At 35.5% G+C, this 19,118-nt stretch overlaps 1 long non-coding RNA gene across 1 annotated transcript in view; it reads left to right on the top strand.

Moving 5' to 3' along the window:
* The window catches only part of LOC308633907, a 59,293-nt gene that overhangs the window by 2,201 nt on the left and 37,974 nt on the right, over nucleotides 1–19,118 (top strand). The window lies entirely within an intron of this gene.

Below are 19,118 nucleotides of genomic sequence, written 5' to 3'. Positions count from 1 at the left end.
CTTCTCTCCTATCCCAATACTACTTACCATACTGTCTTTCATACCCCAATAGGTAGGCAGTTGTCTCCTTTTATTTGTGTAATATTTTGTACATATTTCTGTGATTGATTTTATTGCTCAACGTAGGGGGTGAGGAGATATCCTTATACTAGTATTATGGCTACTGTATGGTAGACACACAGTAGAATGATGGTTGAATGAATAAAGAAAACATTTAAATCACTCATTTACATACATCACTCCAAATCTTTCATTTGATAAAATTTACCCACTTTTCACAAATGTATCATGACCATCCCATAATTAATCTGTCTGGCGCATCATCTTTACTTAGTACTTAGCTAATAATTCACTCTTCCCAAAATATATATCAAATACCTACTGTATGTCAGACACCATTGTAGTTGCTGAATACTGTTCTAACAATGAACCCATCAGTCCTTCGGGAAATAATAAGTTCCCTACTTTGATTACCAATTCAAAGGCCTATTTGCTTTACAAATGAACAGTCCAAAATAGAAGGAAACAACTTGAATAGTATGTTATTTCCTACACTCTTCCAACTAAAAGTTATGTTGTAGAGAGGCATAGATGTACAGGGAAGAAGCAACTGCTTTTTTTTTATGCCTCCTATGTACTACATAATTTTTTTTTCATTTAATTCCTATCACAATAACTGCAGAAAAGTGTTGTGCACATCTAATTCAGGAAAACAAACAATGCTTATAAGTAATGTAACTTCCTCAAAGTCCACAGATTCTAAGTAGTAGAAGCAAGATTTAAGAACTTATTCTCTTTCTATTACTTTTTCCAGACCCTTTGTCCATTCTTTTTTGTTGTTTTGTTGTGTTTTTTGGTTGGTTTTTTTTTTTTTTTTGGAATGTTTATTTTGTTTTGTTTTGCTTTTTTTTTTTTTTTTTTTTTTGGTACCAGAGATTAAAACCAGGGTGCTACCACTGAGCAACATCCCTAGCCCTTTTCATTCTTTATTTTGAGACAGGATCTGGCTAAATTGCTGAGGCTGGCCTTGAACTTGTGACGCTCCTGCCTCAGCCTCTGAACTGCTAGGATTACAGGTAGTCGCTTCAAACCTTGGGACAATTTTTTTTTTTTTTTTTTTTTTTTTGTATCAGGGATTGAAATGGTATACTGTACCTGAGGAAAATGTCAGCTTTTGGTGCAGTGGCACATGCCTATAATCCCAGCAGTTTAAGAGGCTGAGACAGGAAGATCGAAAGTTTAAAGCCAGCCTCAGCAAAAAGCAAGGCACTAAGCAACTCAGCGAAATCCTGTCTCTAAATAATATACAAAAAAGGGCTGGGAATGTGGTTGAGTGCCCCTGAGTTCAATCCCCAGTACCCCTCACCCCTGCAAAAGTAGAAAAGTGAGAGAGAAAAAGAATATAGAAGAGAAAATGAACCAGAATTTTTACACTTTTATACTTAAACCCATTTCCAAATCCAAAAACAGTCTACTAGTTCCTTATTGTCACTGTTAGAAATGCAGTTATACTTTTTTTAGCATTCTGTTCATGAAGTTGATAGGAACACCTGGCAACTCCTTCCTCCCTGAGCTTACTATGTTCACATTTCCTGGTGTAGCCAAATCAGTAAAAGATTACCTTATATACCTTACAAAAAATAAGGACTTTTCTTTGTAGCTGAGTTCTCTTGCTAGAACTCAAGCAATTACTACATTTCAATGTAGGAAACTTATTCTAGCTCTCAGCATACATATTTATGATAATAGCAACAGCATATAACTTTGTTCATTATGTACCCTGTGATAACCATGTTACATAAAGTATATCTTTGACCCTAAAACAGCTTGTAGATTACCAAAATGTTTCCTTTTCCTCCAGAACACAGTTGAACTATGTTTCCCAGCTCCCACTGTCATTAGTTGGGGTCATGTAACTGATTTCTGTCCAAGAGAATGTGAACAGAAATGATAAAAATCATTGGCCTTGAAAACCTCCCATACTTGGTTTATATTCTCTTTCTCTTCCTAACTACAACCTGAATAAAAACTTCAAAGAGTTAATTATGGTTTTGATATAAGGTGTTCCCCCAAAGCTCTTGTGTTTCTGCAGGAATATTCAAAGGTAAAATGATTGGATTATGAGAGCTATAACCTAATCAGTCAATCCTAGTTTGAATTACTGAGTGGGAACTATAGGAAGGTGGGAAGTGGCTGAAGGAGGTATGTCACTAGAGCCTTACACTAGAAGGATGCACCTTCCCTCAGGGGGACCACCCCCCTCCCACACACACACACACACACACACACACACACATACTGCTTTCTGACCCTGCCAGGAGCTGAGCAGCTTTATTCCAATGGGCCCTTCCTCATGTTGTGCTTCCCAGAGCAATGTAATTGGCTATCACCAATGGACTGAGACATTTGGAACCATGAACCCCAAATAAACATTTTCTCCTCTAAGTGGTTGCTGTCATATATTTTGGTCATAGTGACAAAAAAAAAAAGAAAGAAAAGAAACAATAAGATATCTAGTATTCATTTTTGTCTATAACCTAACAGACTGAATCAAGTAAAAATGAACCAAAACATTCAACATTGAACCAAAATGAGATCAGACGCTAATGTTGAAATTAGGTCATTAAATTATAACCAATAGGTTATATAAGTAAAATGGAAGAGATTCGTGATTTTAGGCATTGGGAGAAGCACTGGATTTTAGAGTCAGACACTTAGGTCTGAACTCAGGTTTATAACTAGGAAAATTATTCAGTTTCCTCATACATAATACAGGGTTAATGGTACATATTTTGCAGACTTCCTGTCAGGATTAAAATAATGTACACTAAAACTAGTATAAGCCAGGTATGATGGCTCACACCTGTAATCCCAGCAGCTCAGGAAACTGAGCCAAGAAGATCACGAGTTCAAAGCCAGCCTCAGCAAAAGCAAGGTGCTAAGCAATTCAATGAGACCCTGTCTCCAAATAAAATAACCAAACAGGGCTGGGGATGTGGCTTAGTGGTTAAGTGCCCCTGAGCATAATCCCTGGTACCAGCCCCTCCAGAAAAAAAAAAAACAACTAGTATAATGCTTGGCACACTAAAATTAGTCAATAAACATTTACTCAATTTTATTATAAATAAAGTACTCCAATACATTCTTAGGACACCAGGGTAAATTAGTCAAAATATTAACTAAAAAATTTTATTTATTTATTTATGATACCAGGGATTGAAGCCAGGGGCACTTAATCACTGAACCACATCCCCAGCTCTTTTTTTTAAAATTTTTTTATTGGTTATTCAAACATCCCCAGCTCTTTTCATTTACTTATTTTTTTATTTTGAGATAGGGTCTCACTAAGTTGCTGAAGCAGGCCTTGAATTTGCAGTCCTCCTGCCTCAGCCTCACAAGCTGCTGGAATTATAGTCATGTGCTACTGCACTCAGCTAACAAAATGTATTTATTACTCTGATAGAAATTGCATGGAATATATAGTAATTATAAAATTAACATATCTCTGTACAGATGGATCAATGAAATTTCCCTAGGGGGATAGACCTTAAGTGAGTCTTGAAGGATGATCAGGAGTTATGAAGGAATCAGGAAATTATTCCAAACAGAAAAACCCACACATTCAAAAGAATAAGCTGCGTGAAGGCTAAAAATAGTGGTATATGGCTGAAGCGTAGTGTGTGTGGGATTCTTATTCATTCACTCAGCAAGAACTGTAGTTATTGAGCCCCTTGAAATGCTAAATAGTGTTCTGTGTCCTGAAAGTATATCAGTGAACAAACTAGGAATTTCCTGACTTCCTGGTGTTTATTTTCAAGTAAAATATATAACAAAGAAGAAATAAATATGAAATAAATACAGAAGATGAAGAATGCTATGAAGAAAAATGAAGCATGGTAAAAGAATCAAGAATGATAGGGGAGCTGGGCACAGTGATACAACCCTGTAATCCCAGCAACTTGGGAGACTGAAGCAAGAGAATCACAAATTCAAAGCCAGCCTCAGCAACTTAACAAGACCATGGTTTAAAAAGTAAAAAAGAGTGGGGATATAGCTCAGTGTTAAAGCACCCCTGGGTTCAACCCCCTAGTACCAAAAAGCAAATAATGGTATGTAAGAAGACTTTAAACCCAGTAGTAAGGTAAAATCTAGGGAGGTGACATAGTGGATAGTGGGAGTCAGCAATGCAAATATTGGAGGGAAGATCATTTCACAAAAGGAAAACAATAAGTACAATGACTCTTATGCAGGAATAAGATTAACTTGTTTGCAGAAGAGCAAGGCCGTCTAGTAGAGAAAGGATGAAGCAGAGTTCTAGGAGGTGACCTCAAAGATAGTCAGACCATGAAGAGTTTTGTAAGGCATGTTGAGAACTCCATTATAATATTTAGAGGTAGATGTCGTATGAAAATAGCCAGCTAGCCCATTGGAACAAACTGGTAACTACATGAAATAAGGCCGTTTCCATCCAAGATCATTGGAACAAGGCCCCATTCATTATCATGTTCTTTGTATCCTATTCTCTTGGCTGTTTTATCCCCTTCCTTTGAATTAATGTTCTTGATTGCTAATGGACATCTTAGTCCTTAACTCCTGGTATTCCCAAGACCCAAATTTTGACAATTAGCAGATATGGGACTAATTCAACAAACCCTGGTAAGGTTGAACAGACCCTACCCAAATTAATTTAAAAAGACACTTAAGGAAAGTCCAAATAGATTATGGCACATGTTTTTATTCTCTGGTTTGAAAATATAGGAATACAGCTTTAAAATGCTTTGCAAACTTCAATAATTTTTGTCTTAGTGTCTGTTGCATTGCTGTTACCAGATATTATTCTTCAGTTTTAAATATTCCTGCCCACCATTGTTAAACTGGATGATTTACAAATGATCATCCAACAAAAAGAACAAGATACTTTAGAGGTCAAAATGACGACCATGAAAAACTCAATATACAATTATGACATTAAATAGTAATGCAGATATAGATTGATCTTGTCTCAGAAGAATAATAGTATTTCTTCCAAGTTGGCCTGAAGATTGACAGAAAGGAGGGGAAATGAGAATTGAAGCAAAAACTAATAATTTGCGAAACGGATCAACTATTTTCTATCATGTGCAACATAAACTACTGAAGCTGTATTTTAACACCAACTTGTTTAGACCCATAGACTACAAAATAAACCACAGATAGAGTAATTTAGTTGTATTTACACAGACATGTATGTTTTAGGTTAGAAATTTGAACCAATACCTTCCAGGACTACTAACATCCACCAGCTACTCTGTTATTAACACCATCCCCTTCCTAAATCTTATAAGTATCTCTTCCTAACTTGTTCCTTTTCAGACATTTAAAACTCAGTTACAGTAAAGCTTCCCCAAATCAGAACTTTAAAGAATCCAGATTTTAAGGTTTTCTCATGATTTTTGTATGAAATATGGAAGGCTAAATCATATCTCTTCTCTGCCTCAAATATATCCATGGCCACAGAGACAAACCCACACATCTTCAGTCATCTGATTCTTGACAAAGGTGCCAAAAACATATTGTAGAAAAGATAACCATCTGTTAAAAAGGCTATCTACTTGTACGAGAATGAAACAGCTGAGCACAGTGGTATACACCTGTAATCCCAAGGACTAAGGAGGCTGAGATAGGAGGATTGTGAGTTCTAAGCTGGCCTCAACAAGTGAGGCCCTAAGCAACTCAGCAAGAACCTATCTCTAAATAAAACACAAAAAAGGGATAGGGATGTGGCTCAGATTGTCTCTGGGTTCAATCCCCAACACCAAAAAAGAGAAAAGAAACTAGACTTTATCTCTCACCCTACACAAAAATCAACTCAAAATGGATCAAAGGCTGGGCATGGTGGCACAACTTGCAATCCTAGCTGCTTGGGAGGCTGAAACAAGAGGATCACAAGTTTTAAGCCAGTCTCAGCAACACAAATAAACCCTAAGCAACTTAGCAAGACCTGTCTCAAAACAAAAAAAAGAGTTGAGGATGTGGCTCAGTTGTTAAGTGCCCCTGGGTTCAATCCCCACTGCCACCACCACCAACAAAAAAGAATTGAAGACCTAGAATAATTTCTTTTTTCTTTTCTTTTGTGTGTGTGTGTGTGTGTGTGTGTGTGTGTGTGTGGCTGAGGACTGAACCCAGGGCCTTGCACATGTGAGGCAAGCACTCTACCAACTGTGCTACATCTCCGGTCCTAGAATAATTTCTCATTATTCAAAGACCAGAAACTATGTAACTTCTAGAAGAAAATGTAGGGTCAGCACTCAGTTTTTAGGCACCAATCATGACTTTCTCAATAGGACCCCAAAAGCTCAGGAAATAATGCCAATAGTTAATAAATGGGATGGCATCAAATTAAGACATTCCACACAGCACAGGAAACAATTAGGAATACAAAGAGAGAACTTACAGGATAGGAGAAAAATTTTGGTAGCTACTCTTCTAATAGAGGGTAAATCCAGAATTCCTAAAGAACTCAAAAAACTTGGGGCTTGGGGTTGTAGCTCAGTAGTAGAGCACTTGCCTCGCATGTGTGAGGCACTGAGTTCATTTCTCAGCACCACATATAAGTAACAGCTAAAAAAATATTTAAAAAGTTAACACTAAAAAAATCCAAATAACCCAATTAATAAGTGAAAACATGAACTAAACACACATTTCTCAAAGAAACACAAATGGAAACAAAAATATGAAAAAATATTCAACGTCTTTAGCAATTAAGGAAATGCAAATCAAAATTACACTGAGATTTCATCTCATGCCAGTCAGAATGCCAGTCACTAAGAATATAAATAATAATAAATGCTGGAAAGAATACAGATAAAAAGGAACACCTTTATACTGTTGGTAGGATTGTAAATTAGTACAATTACTGTAGAAATCAGTATGGAGATTCCTCAAAAGAGTAGGTATGGAACCACCATGTGACTCAGCCATGCTACTCCTTGGTATTTATCCTAAAGAGTTAAAGTCATCACACTACAGTGATATATGCATACCCATTTTTATAGCAGCACAATTCACAATAGACACACTATGAAACCAGCTTTGTGTCTATCCAATGGATGAATTGGATAAAGAAAATGTGATATATATACAATGGAGATTTATTCAATAATAAAGAAGAATGAAATTATGTCATTTGTAGGAAAATGGATAGAACTTGAGACCATTATGTTAAGTTAAATAAACCAAAATCAGAAGGTCAAAGATCATATGTTTTCTCTTATATGTGGAAGCTAGAGAGGAAAGAGGAAAAGAAAGGTGTAGGGAGCGGCTCAGGGATTTCATGAAAGTCAAAGATCATTAAAGGAAAGGAACTGGGGAGTAGCAGGAGAAGAGGGAGGGGGAAGTATTGGGAAGTGATATTGGCCAAATTATATTATTATATTGTACAAATATGTAACAACAAATCCCATCATTATGTACAACTAGAATGCACCAATAAAAAAAATATGTTCATGGTCTAATCCCCAGAATTTGCAAATTTATCTTACATGGTAAATAGAATGTTGCAGGTGTGATTAAGTTAAGAATGGGAGCTTGTCCTGGATTATCTGATTGAAGCTGATGTAATATGGTCCTTATAAGAAGAAGACAGAAGGAGGAGAAGGATATGTGATAACAAAAACAGAGATAGGAGTGATGTGGTCATAAGCCAAGGAAGGTCACCTTTAGAAGCTGAAAGAAACAAAGAATGGATTCTCTTCTTAAATGTCCAGAAAGAACAAGTTCTGTCAATGCCTTGTTTTTAGCCTCATCAGACTGATTTTAGACTTCTAACTTAAAGTAATTTGTCAGGGTTAGAAGTCTAAAATCAGATAACAGATTAAATTTCTGCTGTTAAGTCACTATGTTTGTGGAATTTTGTTACTGCAGAAATAGGAAAGTAATATAGAAAGCTTTGGCAGGAATTTGGATTTTATTCTGTGTGAGATGAGAATTCATTAGATTTTTAAACAGGGATGACATGATCTCAAGATATTTTAAAAAGTATTATTGCTGGGTATAGAATGGAATGTAAAAGCAAGTGTAGAAGAAAGGAAACTAGGTAAGAAGGAATTTCTATAGACTAGAAGAGCAGTGATAGTGACTTGAATTAGAAGGGATGACATGGAAATCAAAAGAAGCACATAGATTTAGATATATTTTGAATAAACAATATACAGAATTTGCTGATGGAATGAATAGTGGGGAGAAGAATCTGGAGATAGAGGCTCAAGTAAAGAGACTATACAAGGATGATGCCTAGGATTTTGGACTGAACAACTGAGTGAATGAAGAATGAGGGTAGATGAACTGAGAAGAAAGATGACATCCAGGTCATATAGGACCTCATGTCACACTAAAGAGTACAGACATTGTCTTGAGGAGTGAGGAAGCACTGAAAGATTATAAGCATAGAAATGGCATGAGGGATTAATGGATCTTTTTGGTAACTTACATTTTTAAAATTAATTTAATCGAGGGCTGGGGATGTGGCTCAAGCGGTAGCGCGCTCCCCTGGCATGCGTGCGGCCCGGGTTCGATCCTCAGCACCACATACCAACAAAGATGTTGTGTCCGCCGAGAACTAAAAAATAAATATTGAAATTTAAAAAAAAAAAATTTAATCGATTAAATGATACACAGAGCCAGAAACTGTTATTCCATCTCTTTCCTTATTTCGCTACCCATGTCATGCTTTGGCTTTTAGTTTAATTAGAGAAACATTATAAGATTAGATATCAAGAAATTTCTGCACAGCTGAAGTTTACATCTTCTGGTCTTCATCAGGCCTAATTCACAGAAGTCTGATAGAAGATTAGAAAACAAAAATCTCATAAAAATAATTGTACTTGTTCATAACAGTCCAAGGGCAAGATCAAAAGAAAATTAGCTAATAGGTAAAGGACATTTTAATAGTGACATTAGAGATGAGAAGAAGGATATAAATTCTAGATATAGAAAGTAAAAATATGCATAATACTTAGAAATATAATGGGTAGGGTAGCATAATGCAAAGTTTAGGTTGATTCCTTGGTTTCTGACCTGGGCTACCTGAATGTCTCATGATGCTATTCACTGAAAAAGAAACCTAGAAGGAGAGGAATTCAGAGAGATGTCAGGGAGAAAATGTAATCAGTTTAGAGTTCAGACATCTTAATTTTTTAAAGTAAAAAACAAAATTATAGCAGATTTAGGTTCACAGAAAAATTTAGTATAAAATACAAACAATAGCAGGCTGTTTTCTTATTGTTGAATTTTGAAAACTCTTTATATATTTTGGGTAATAGTCCTTTCTCAGATATATATTTTACAAATATCTTTTCTTTTTTTCAAGCATAGAAACTAGCAAGTTTTATTTAAAGAATGGAAACAGACTTCTCCCAGGAGGAAGAAGAGGGCCATAGCTGGTATCCTGATATCCCAAGAAATGGGAGCATCCTGTCCTTTTATGAATCTTGGGTTTTCTTTGTTCTTCTGCCCTTTTCCCTCCTTCTCTCTCTCCTTTCTTTCCCCATCCTGTGTATGTGACTAGGCCCAAGAGATGCCAGTGGGATGGCCAAAAGGTGAGAAGCAGATGGACTGGGAGGCTTTTTTTTTTTTGAACCCACATTTATAGTAGTTTGTTATAGCAGCCTAAATGGATTAGGACACATTTTAATGTTCCATTTTGATGTAATTATTGTGAAGATTATAAAATCTATGTCTGAATTCACTTCTTCTGCATGTAGATGTACAGTTGTTCCAGCTCTGTTTGTTGAAAAGACAATCTTCATTGTGTTGCCTTTGCTCCTATGTCTAAGAACAGTTGATAAACACCTGTAATCCTAGTAGTCAGGAAGCAGGTGCAGGATCATTTGTGCTCAGGAGTTTTAGACTTTGTCTAAAAAAAAAAAAAAAGAAAGAAAGAAAGAAAGAAAGAAAAGAAAAGAAAAAGAAAGCTGATTATCTCACTTATTTCACATGGGTCTACTTCTAGGCAATTTTGTTTCATTGATCTCTTTGCCTTAGCTTCACAGTGAGTCTTGAATTCTGGTGTCAATCTTCTAATATTGTTCTTTTCCTTTGATATTGAGTTGGCTATTCTGGATCTCTTACCTCTCAATATGAACTTTACAATCATCTCTCAGTTTCCACAAATAGCATGCTAGGGTTTTGATTGGGATGACATTGAATTTATTGGTAAAGTTGGGAATACTTCATGTTATGGTTTGGATGTGAGGTGTCCCCCAAAAGCTCATGTGAAACAGTGCAAGAAGTTTCAGAGGATAAATGATTGGGTTGTGATAGTATTAACCCAATCAGTGAATTAATCCCTTGATAGGGATTAAGTGAATGCTGGGTAACTGAAGGCTGGTAGGTGTGGCTGGAGGAGGTGGGCATGGGGGGCGTGATTTTGAGGTATCTGGCAACTGGAGTCTCTCTGCTTTCTGATCACCATGTGAACTGCTTACCTCTGCTATACTCTTCTACCATGTTCAGCCTCATCTTGAGCCCCAAGGAATGGAGCTGACTGTCTATGGACTGAGACCTCTGAAACTGTGAGCCTCGAATAAACTTTTCCTACTCTACAATTGTTCAGTTCAGATCTTTTAGTTGTAGAGGTGAAAAAATTGTTAGACAGTAACAATTGGCATCTTGGGTCTTTTATTTGTTTGTTACTGGGAATCAAACCCAGGGGCCCTTAACCACTGAGCTACATCCCCAGCCCTTTTTATTTTTTATTTTGAGACAGGGTCTCACTAAATTGCTAAGGCTGGCTTTGAACTTGTAATCCTCCTGTCTCTGTCTCCTGAGTTGCTGGGATTAGAGGCATGTGCCACCATAACAGGCAGCTTTCTGTTTTAGAAGTTATTAATTATTGATATAATTTCTTTAGTACGTATAGGTCTACTCAGATTATGTATTAATTCTTGTGTGAGCTTTGGCAAGCTGTGACTTTGAAGGAATTAGTTCATTTCATCAAGGTTATAAAATATGTGAGCATACAGTTGTTCATATGTTTCTTTATTATACTTTTAATGTCCATGAATATCGATAGTGTTATCCCTTCTTTAATTTCTTGATATTAGTCATTCGCTTGTGTCTTTTTCCCTTTTTACTGAGTTAGTTTGGCTAAACGTTTATTGATTTTTTTTTCAAAGAACCAGCCATCAATTTTCTTTTCTTAAAAAAATTTTAATTTGGGCTGGGGTTGTGGCTCAGTGGTAGAGTGCTCGTCTAGGACATGCGAGGCCCTGGGTTTGATCCTCAGCACCACATAAAAATAAAATAAAAGATATTGTGTCCAACTACAACTTAAAAAAATAAATATTTTTTAAAAATTTAATTAATTAATCTATTTATTCTACTTAGGTATATATGACAGCAGGATGCATTTTGATTCATTGTACACAATTGCAACACAACTTTTCAATTTCTCTGGTTGTACACGATGTTTCACCATATGTGCAGTCATAATGTACCTAGAGTAATGATGTCCATTTCACTCCACCATCTTTCCTGCCCCCATTCCCCCTCCCTCCCCTTTGCCCAATCACACTTCCTCCATTCCCCGCCCCCATTGGGGATCAGCATCTACTTATCAGAGAGAACATTCAGTCTTTGGATTTTCTTTAGGGATTGGTTTACTTTGCTTAGCATGATATTCTCCAGCTCCATCCATTTACCTGAAAATGCCATAATTTTATTCTCTTTTAATGCAGAGTAATGTTCCATTGTGTATACCACAGTTCTTTATCCATTCATCTATTGAAGGGCATCTAAGTTGGTTCTAGAGCTGTGTCCCTGTAGTATGCAGATTTTAAGTCCTTTGGGTATAGACCAAGGAGTGGGATAGCTGGGACAAATGGTGGTTCCATTCCAAGTTTTCTAAGGGATCTCCATACTGCTTTCCAGATTGGTTGCACCAATTTGCAGTCCCACCAGCAATGTGCCTTTCCCCCCACATCCTTGCCAAAACTTATTGTTGTTTGTATTCTTGATAACTGCCATTCTGACTGCCGAGAGATGAAATCTTAGAGTAGTTTTGATTTGCATTTCTCTAATTACTAGAGTTGTTGAACATTTTTTGTAGACTTGTTGATTAATTGTATACCTTCTTCTGAGAAGTGTCTGTTCAGCTCCTTAGTCCATTTATTTATTTTTTTAAGCATTCTTTTTTTTTAACCTTTATTTTATTTATTTATTTTTATGTGGTTTTGAGAATTGAATCCAGTGCCTCACACATGCTAGGCAAGCATTCTACCACTGAGCCCCAGCCCCAGCCCTAGCCCATTTATTGATTGGGTTCTTTTTGTTTTGTTTTTAGTGTTAAGTTTTTTGAGTTCTTTATATATCCTGGAGATTAGTGCTCTATCTGATGTGGTAAAAATTTGCTCCCAACATGTAGGGTTTCTCTTTACCTCATTGATTGTTTCTTTTGCTGAGAGAAACTTTTTAGTTGAGTCTATCCCATTTATTGATTATTGATTTTATTTCTTGCACTTTAAGAGTCTTATAAAGGAAGTTGGGGCTTGTTCCAACATGATGAAGATTTGGGCCTACTTTTTCTTCTATTAGGCAGCAGTGTCTCTGATTCCTAAGTGATCTGATTCCTAGGTCCTTGATGCACTTTGAGTTGAGTTTTGTGCATGGTAAGAGATAGGGGGTTAGTTTCATTTTTCTTCATATGGATTTCCAGTTTTCCCAGCACTGTCTGTTGAAAAGGCTATATTTTCTCCAATGTATGTTTTTGGCACCTTTGTCTAGTATGAGATAACTGTATTTATATGGGTTTGTCTATGGGCCTTCTTATATTCTGTACCATTGGTCTACGTGTCCAGCCATCGATTTTCTTAATTTTTCTCTATTCATTTCCTGTTTTCAATTTCATTATTTATTATTAATTAATTTCATTAATTATTATTTCTCCTCTTCTGATTAGTTTGCATTTCATTTGCTGTATTTTTTAGGGGGGTTCCCTAATGTGGAAGCTTAGATAATTGATTTTAGATATTTCTTCTTTCTAATGTGTGTATTCAATGCCATAAATTTTCCTCTAAGCACTGCTTTTGCTTTATCCCACAAATTTTGGTAAGTTGTATTTTCATTTTCATTTAGTTTGAAATAGTTTTCATTTCTCTGATCTATGAAAGTGTTTTAGAAATATATTGTTTAATATCCATGTATTTTGGTGTTATCTATATATCACATCTGTTATTTATTTCTAGTTTTTTTTTTCCTAGTTCCCGCGTGGTCTGTTAGCAGATATTGTACAATTTCTATTCTTTTAAGTTTTTTAAAAGTGTATTTTATGGCAAGGAGTATGATCTGTTTTGGTAAATATTTTATATGATATTGAAAAGATATGCAATATCTGTTGTTGGATAAAGTGGCTATAGATGTCAATTATATCTAGTTGATGGGTAGTACTTTTCAATTTAACTATATCCTTGTTGATTTTCTGCTTGCTGACTCTTCCCCCTCCTTTTTTTTTTTTTTTTTTTTTTTTGGTACCAGGGATTGAATCCGGGGGGAACTTAACTATGAAGCCACATCCCAGCCCTTTTTATTTTTTAATTTGAGAGATAGCCTTTCTAAGTTGCTTAGAGCCTTGCTAAGTTGCTGAGGCTGGCCTTAAACTTGCAATCCTCCTGCCTCAGCTTTCTGAGCCACTGGGATGACAGGCATGCATGATCACACCCAGCCTCTTCCCCTTCTTTTAGTTGTATCAGTTTTTTACTTCACATAATTTGATGCTCTATTGTTAGGTATGTAACATTAAGGAATGTTATGTTTCCTTGAAGTATTGATCCCTTTATCATTTTGTGATATATTGATCCCTAATACTTTCCTTGGTCTGAATTCTGCTCTGACTGAATTTAACATAGCTAATTTGGCTTTCTTTTGATTAGTATTGGAATGATACATCTTTATCTCCTTACTTGTTTTATTTATTTATTTGGTTGTGGGGATTGAACCCAGGGGCCCATAACCACTTAGCTATATCCCCAGCCCTTTTTATTTTTTGTTTTGAGGCAGGGTCTCCCTGAGTTGCTTAAGGCCTTATTAAGTTGCTTAGGCTGGCTTCAAAGTCAAGATCTTCCTGCCTCAGTCTCCCAAATCACTGGGAATACAGGCATGCTCTACCATGCCAGTCTATTTGTTTCATTTGTATTTAAAATGTGTCTTGTAGACAACATATAGTCAGATCTTACTTTGTGATCAAGCCTGATAAAAAATTTTATTTGGTGTATTTAGATCATTAATGTTTAAAGTGATAATTTATATATAATCACTTGGATTCTATACCTACCATATATAATGGCATTAATATCTGCCACATTTGTTTCTGTGTTCCACTGTTGCTCTCATTCTTTGTTCCTACTTTTATACACTTTTTATACTTTTATGATTTTTTGTTTTGGTTTCTGTTTTTTTTTTTTTTCAGTATTGGGATTGAACTCAGGGACACTTTACCACTGATCCACATCCCCATCCCTTTTCATTTTTTCTTTTGAAACAGAGTTTCCCTAAATTGCCAAGGCTATCTATGAACTCACAATCCTCCTGAATCAATCTCCTGAGTCAGTGGGATTTTAGGTTGCAACACTGGGTACTCATTTATATATATATATTTATTTATTTTAGAGGGAGAGAATTTTAATATTTATTTATTTATTTATTTTTAGTTTTCAGTGGACACAACATCTTTGTTTGTATGTGGTGCTGAGGATCGAACCCGGGCCGCACGCATGCCAGGGGAGCACGCTACCGCTTGAGCCACATCCCCAGCCCCCCATATTTTTTTATTGGTACATTATAATTCTATGTACTGGTGTGATTTCTTGTCATACATAAACACAGTACATAATATAATGGGTGCCCATTTTTAATTGAGAGCTTTATATGATTCCATTTTCTTTCCTATCTTAGAATATCAGTTATACTCATTTTGTTTTACATATTTTTGTGGTTGTGCTAGAGTTTATAATATACATAACAAAATACGTATAATAACAAAATACTTCTAATTCATCCATCCTGTCACTTGTATCATTACTGTCATTCATTTCACTCACACAAAATCCTATGTAAGCCTATATGTGCATATATATATATATATTCAAATACATTATTGAGTTCTTATTTAGAACAAAATGTTATGTGAGATAAGAATAAGATAATAAAAGTTTTTATTTAACCTTAACTTACTTATTCTCCAAACTTCATTCTTTCTTTATGAGGATCCAAGTTTCTGACATATATCATTTTCCTATCTCTGAAAATATTGTTTTGGCATTTCTTGCAAAGCAGGTCTCCTAGCAACAAAATCTTTTTAATTTTTTGTTTGAGTAAGATTGAACCCAGTGTTGATTTACCACTGAACTACATCCCCAGTTCTTTTTATCGTTTATTTTGAGACAGGGTCTCACTAAGTTGCTGAGGGTTCTACATTGGTGAGGCTGGCCTCAAATTTGCAATCCTGCTGCCTCAGGCTCCTCAGTTACTGAAATTACAGGCGTGCACTACCTTGCCTGGCTTCTACTTCAATTTTGAAGGATACTTTTTTAGGGTAATGAATTCTAGTTTTATGTCTTTTGTTTTGTTCTTTTTTTTCCTTTTTGCTCTTTAAATATTTCACTCCATTCTCTTCTTACTAATAATATAATTCCTATAGAATATAATTTCTACATAATTTCTAAGGTAAAGTCAGGTTTAATCCTTACCTATATTTCTCTATAGTAAAATGGTTTTTTTCCTCTGACTTCTTTCAAGATTTTTTCTTTATTTTTGTGATTTTGAATATGATATGGCTATATGCAGTTTTGTCCTGTGTGGTATTCTCTGAGCCACCCGGTTTTGTGAATGATATTAATTGGAGTAATTCTGTCGTTATTGCTTCAAATATTGCTTCAGTTCCTTTCTTTCTCCTATTACATTCCCATTACATGTATGCTATACTTTTGCAGTTGTTTTGTAATTTGGGGATATTCTGATGGTTTTTTAGTCCTCTAGATCAGAGATTCCTCAATGTAGTCAAGTCTATTAATAAGCCCATTCTTCCTTTTTGTTTTTTGCAGTGTTTTTATCTCTAGTAGAATTTCCATCTCTTTGCTTTTACATTTTTAATTTGTTGTTGTTGTTGTTCTTCTTCTTCTTCTTTTTGGTATCAGGGATTGAACTCAGGGGCACTTGACCACTGAGTCATATCCCCTGCCCTTTTATGTATTTTATTTAGAGACCCTGTCTCACTGAGTTGCTTAGTGCCTTGCTTTTTGCCAAGGCTGGCTTTGAACTCATGATCATCCTGCCTCAGCCTCTTGAGCCTATGGGATTTCAGGCATGTGCTACCATTCCTGGCTAATTTGTACTTGAATGATGTCTTTTTCACATTAGAGCCCTTGGCACATTAATTATAGTTGTTTTAATTCTCAATCTGATAATTCCACAATCCCTGCCATACCTCACCCTGATTCTGATGCTTTTTTTCAAACTATTTTTTTTGCCTTGTATACTACTGTTTTATTTTTAGTGTGTCTTGTATACTACTGTTTTGTAGTATGACATGATTAACTGAATGACCGAAATTCCAGTAAATAGCCTTTAGTGAAAGGGTGATAAGGCTTGTGGAGGATGCAAAGCATTCTATATTTCCATGGTCAGATCTCATGTTTTGGTGCCTGTGCCCCTCAAATATGATCTTCATTAGTCCATCTTAGCTTTTCCTCTACATTAGCTGTGATAAGCAGCAGGAATTGGGTATTTCCCTTTCCCTGGGTAGGTCAGGTTCTGATAAAACACCAGCAGCCTAAGCTCTTATGGTATAATATAAAAATATATTTGTTTTTTGCCCATGTCTTCTAGCACAGAGCTATTAAAACTCTTGGAATTTTTGAATAATAGAATTGTCCTTTTTGTTTTTTTAATTCGCAATGAGTCCCTTTCAACCATTTAGGTGGGGCCCCTAAATGGTCTTGGATGGGGCTGGTAACAAGAAGACCAAGGTTGGGGTTGCAGCTCAGTGGTAGAGTGCTTACTTAGAATGTGTGAGGCACTGGATTCGATTCTCATCACTGCATGTAAATAAATAAGTAAAATAAATGTCCATCAACAACTAAATATGAAAAATAAAAAGAAAAGAAAAGAAAGACCAAGTGACTAAAGGGTTGGAACTTAACCCACTAACCTCTAATTTCAGGGAATAGGGACCCTGGAGCTTGAGCTCTATAAACACACTTGGTAGTAGGAATGTGACTCAGAGATAGAACATTTGCCGGTCATGTGTGAGGCCCTGTGTTCAATCCCTGATACCACAAAAATAGTTAAAAATTTTAAAAAATGTAAACATTGAAATTTATAAAACTTCCAAATAGGTGAATGCATTTATGTGCCAGAGGGTGATTGGTGCATCCCAGCTTCATTGGGAAAGAAGCTCTTGAGCTCAGAATCTTCCCAGCCCTTGCCTTATGTACTTCCTCATCTAGTTGATCACTTATATCTATTTTAACAAGTAAGCAGGTGAGTAAAATTCATTCTTAAAATCTGTGGGCTATTCTAGCAAAATTTTGAACCTGAAAGGGTTCATGAGAACTCAAAATTTATAATCAGTCAGTTAGAAGTATGAGTGGCCTGGAAATTATGTTTGGCATCTTGGATGGGGCAGTCTTATGGGACTAACCCCTTAAGCCTGCTTAGTTTGATATATAATATATAAATATTCACATATTGTAATATAATATAAATATTCACATATTGTAATATAATATAAATATTCACATATTTTTATTATATGTATTTTATTGTATATATAAATATATATTATTTTTAATTGACACATAGTAATGATACATATTTATGGGGTACAGTGGACATTTCAATACTTGAATACATTGTATAATGATCAGATCAGGAGAACTGGCATATCTGTCACTTCAGATGTGTATCATTTCTGTGTTGGGAAAAATTTAAATCTTCTAGATATTCTGAAATATTCAATTGATTGTTGACAACTCTAGTTATCCTAGTATTCCAGAGAACATTAGAACTTATTTCTCCTATCCAACTGCACCCCTACATCCATTATCTGTCCCTATAGACATTACTAATTATGGGTTTCTGCTCTGGCAAGTTGTGATTCTTCAATTTGGGGGCAGAGTTTTGCCCTGTGACCTCACTTTTGTTTAACCATCTAAGAAGTGTTGTTGAATTTTTTGTTTTTTCAAGTTTTTACATGTTAAGATGAAGTGGTAACATTTAAGTTATTTACATGCTGCAATGGAAATTGGAGGTCCTGGACATATTGATTTTGTGTTGCTCATAGACACCCACTTGGAGCTGTCCAAGACCACAGGGCATTAATGTGGCTTATAGTAAGCAGAAAATACAGATGCAAACAATATGAATGTACAAGTAGTTGATGAAATCATGGAACGTAAGAAGGTAATTGGAGACAGCTGAAGACATGAGTCCTAGGGAATTCTAACATTAAAGAAGCAACATATAATTCTGAACGAGTACTGATGATAAGGTCACTCTCTGATAAAATTAAGTTTTTCCTGATACCTTGAAATTGCTCACATAAGTTTATCAAAGTTCATTACCTTTTACTCTTTTACACCTACACCTCCTACACCCCAATTAACTAAAGCAATTATATTACATAATCTGCTCATCCTGGAGCAATTTTTAGATGTAGACATTTTAATGGTAGAATAAAATATTTCAAACTACCTTTTAGATAAGGTTCCACATATTGCTCAGTAAACCATTTGCTTAAACATATCACTTTAAACAAAGATATTGTATTCTAATTGGCAATCCAGAGAAAGTTTTAAGTACTAAATTCTAAACCTCCAAAAATAGAATTAAAATTTTAGATGCTGGAAGATTCCAGGAAACAGTAACATTTCTACATGCTACAGTAAAGTAAAGGCAGGAGAGAAACATCTGCCAAACTTTATAATTAAATCACTTTGTACTGACAAAGCTTTAGTTGAAAGGAGAATGTTTGTGGGGATTTTTAATCAGATAAAAATAGGGCTGTTGTTTTCTCTATAGCAATTAACATAGTTGACATTTAGCCAGATCTGCTCTGGAAACAGCAGGGGATGTACAGTTTGTCCTGA

This window comes from Spermophilus citellus, assembly GCF_964194105.1.
Source record: "Spermophilus citellus genome assembly, chromosome: 2".
Lineage (NCBI taxonomy): Eukaryota > Metazoa > Chordata > Mammalia > Rodentia > Sciuridae > Spermophilus > Spermophilus citellus.
The sequence above is the reverse complement of the archived record's forward strand: the minus strand, read 5'-3'. Positions and strand labels throughout refer to the sequence as shown.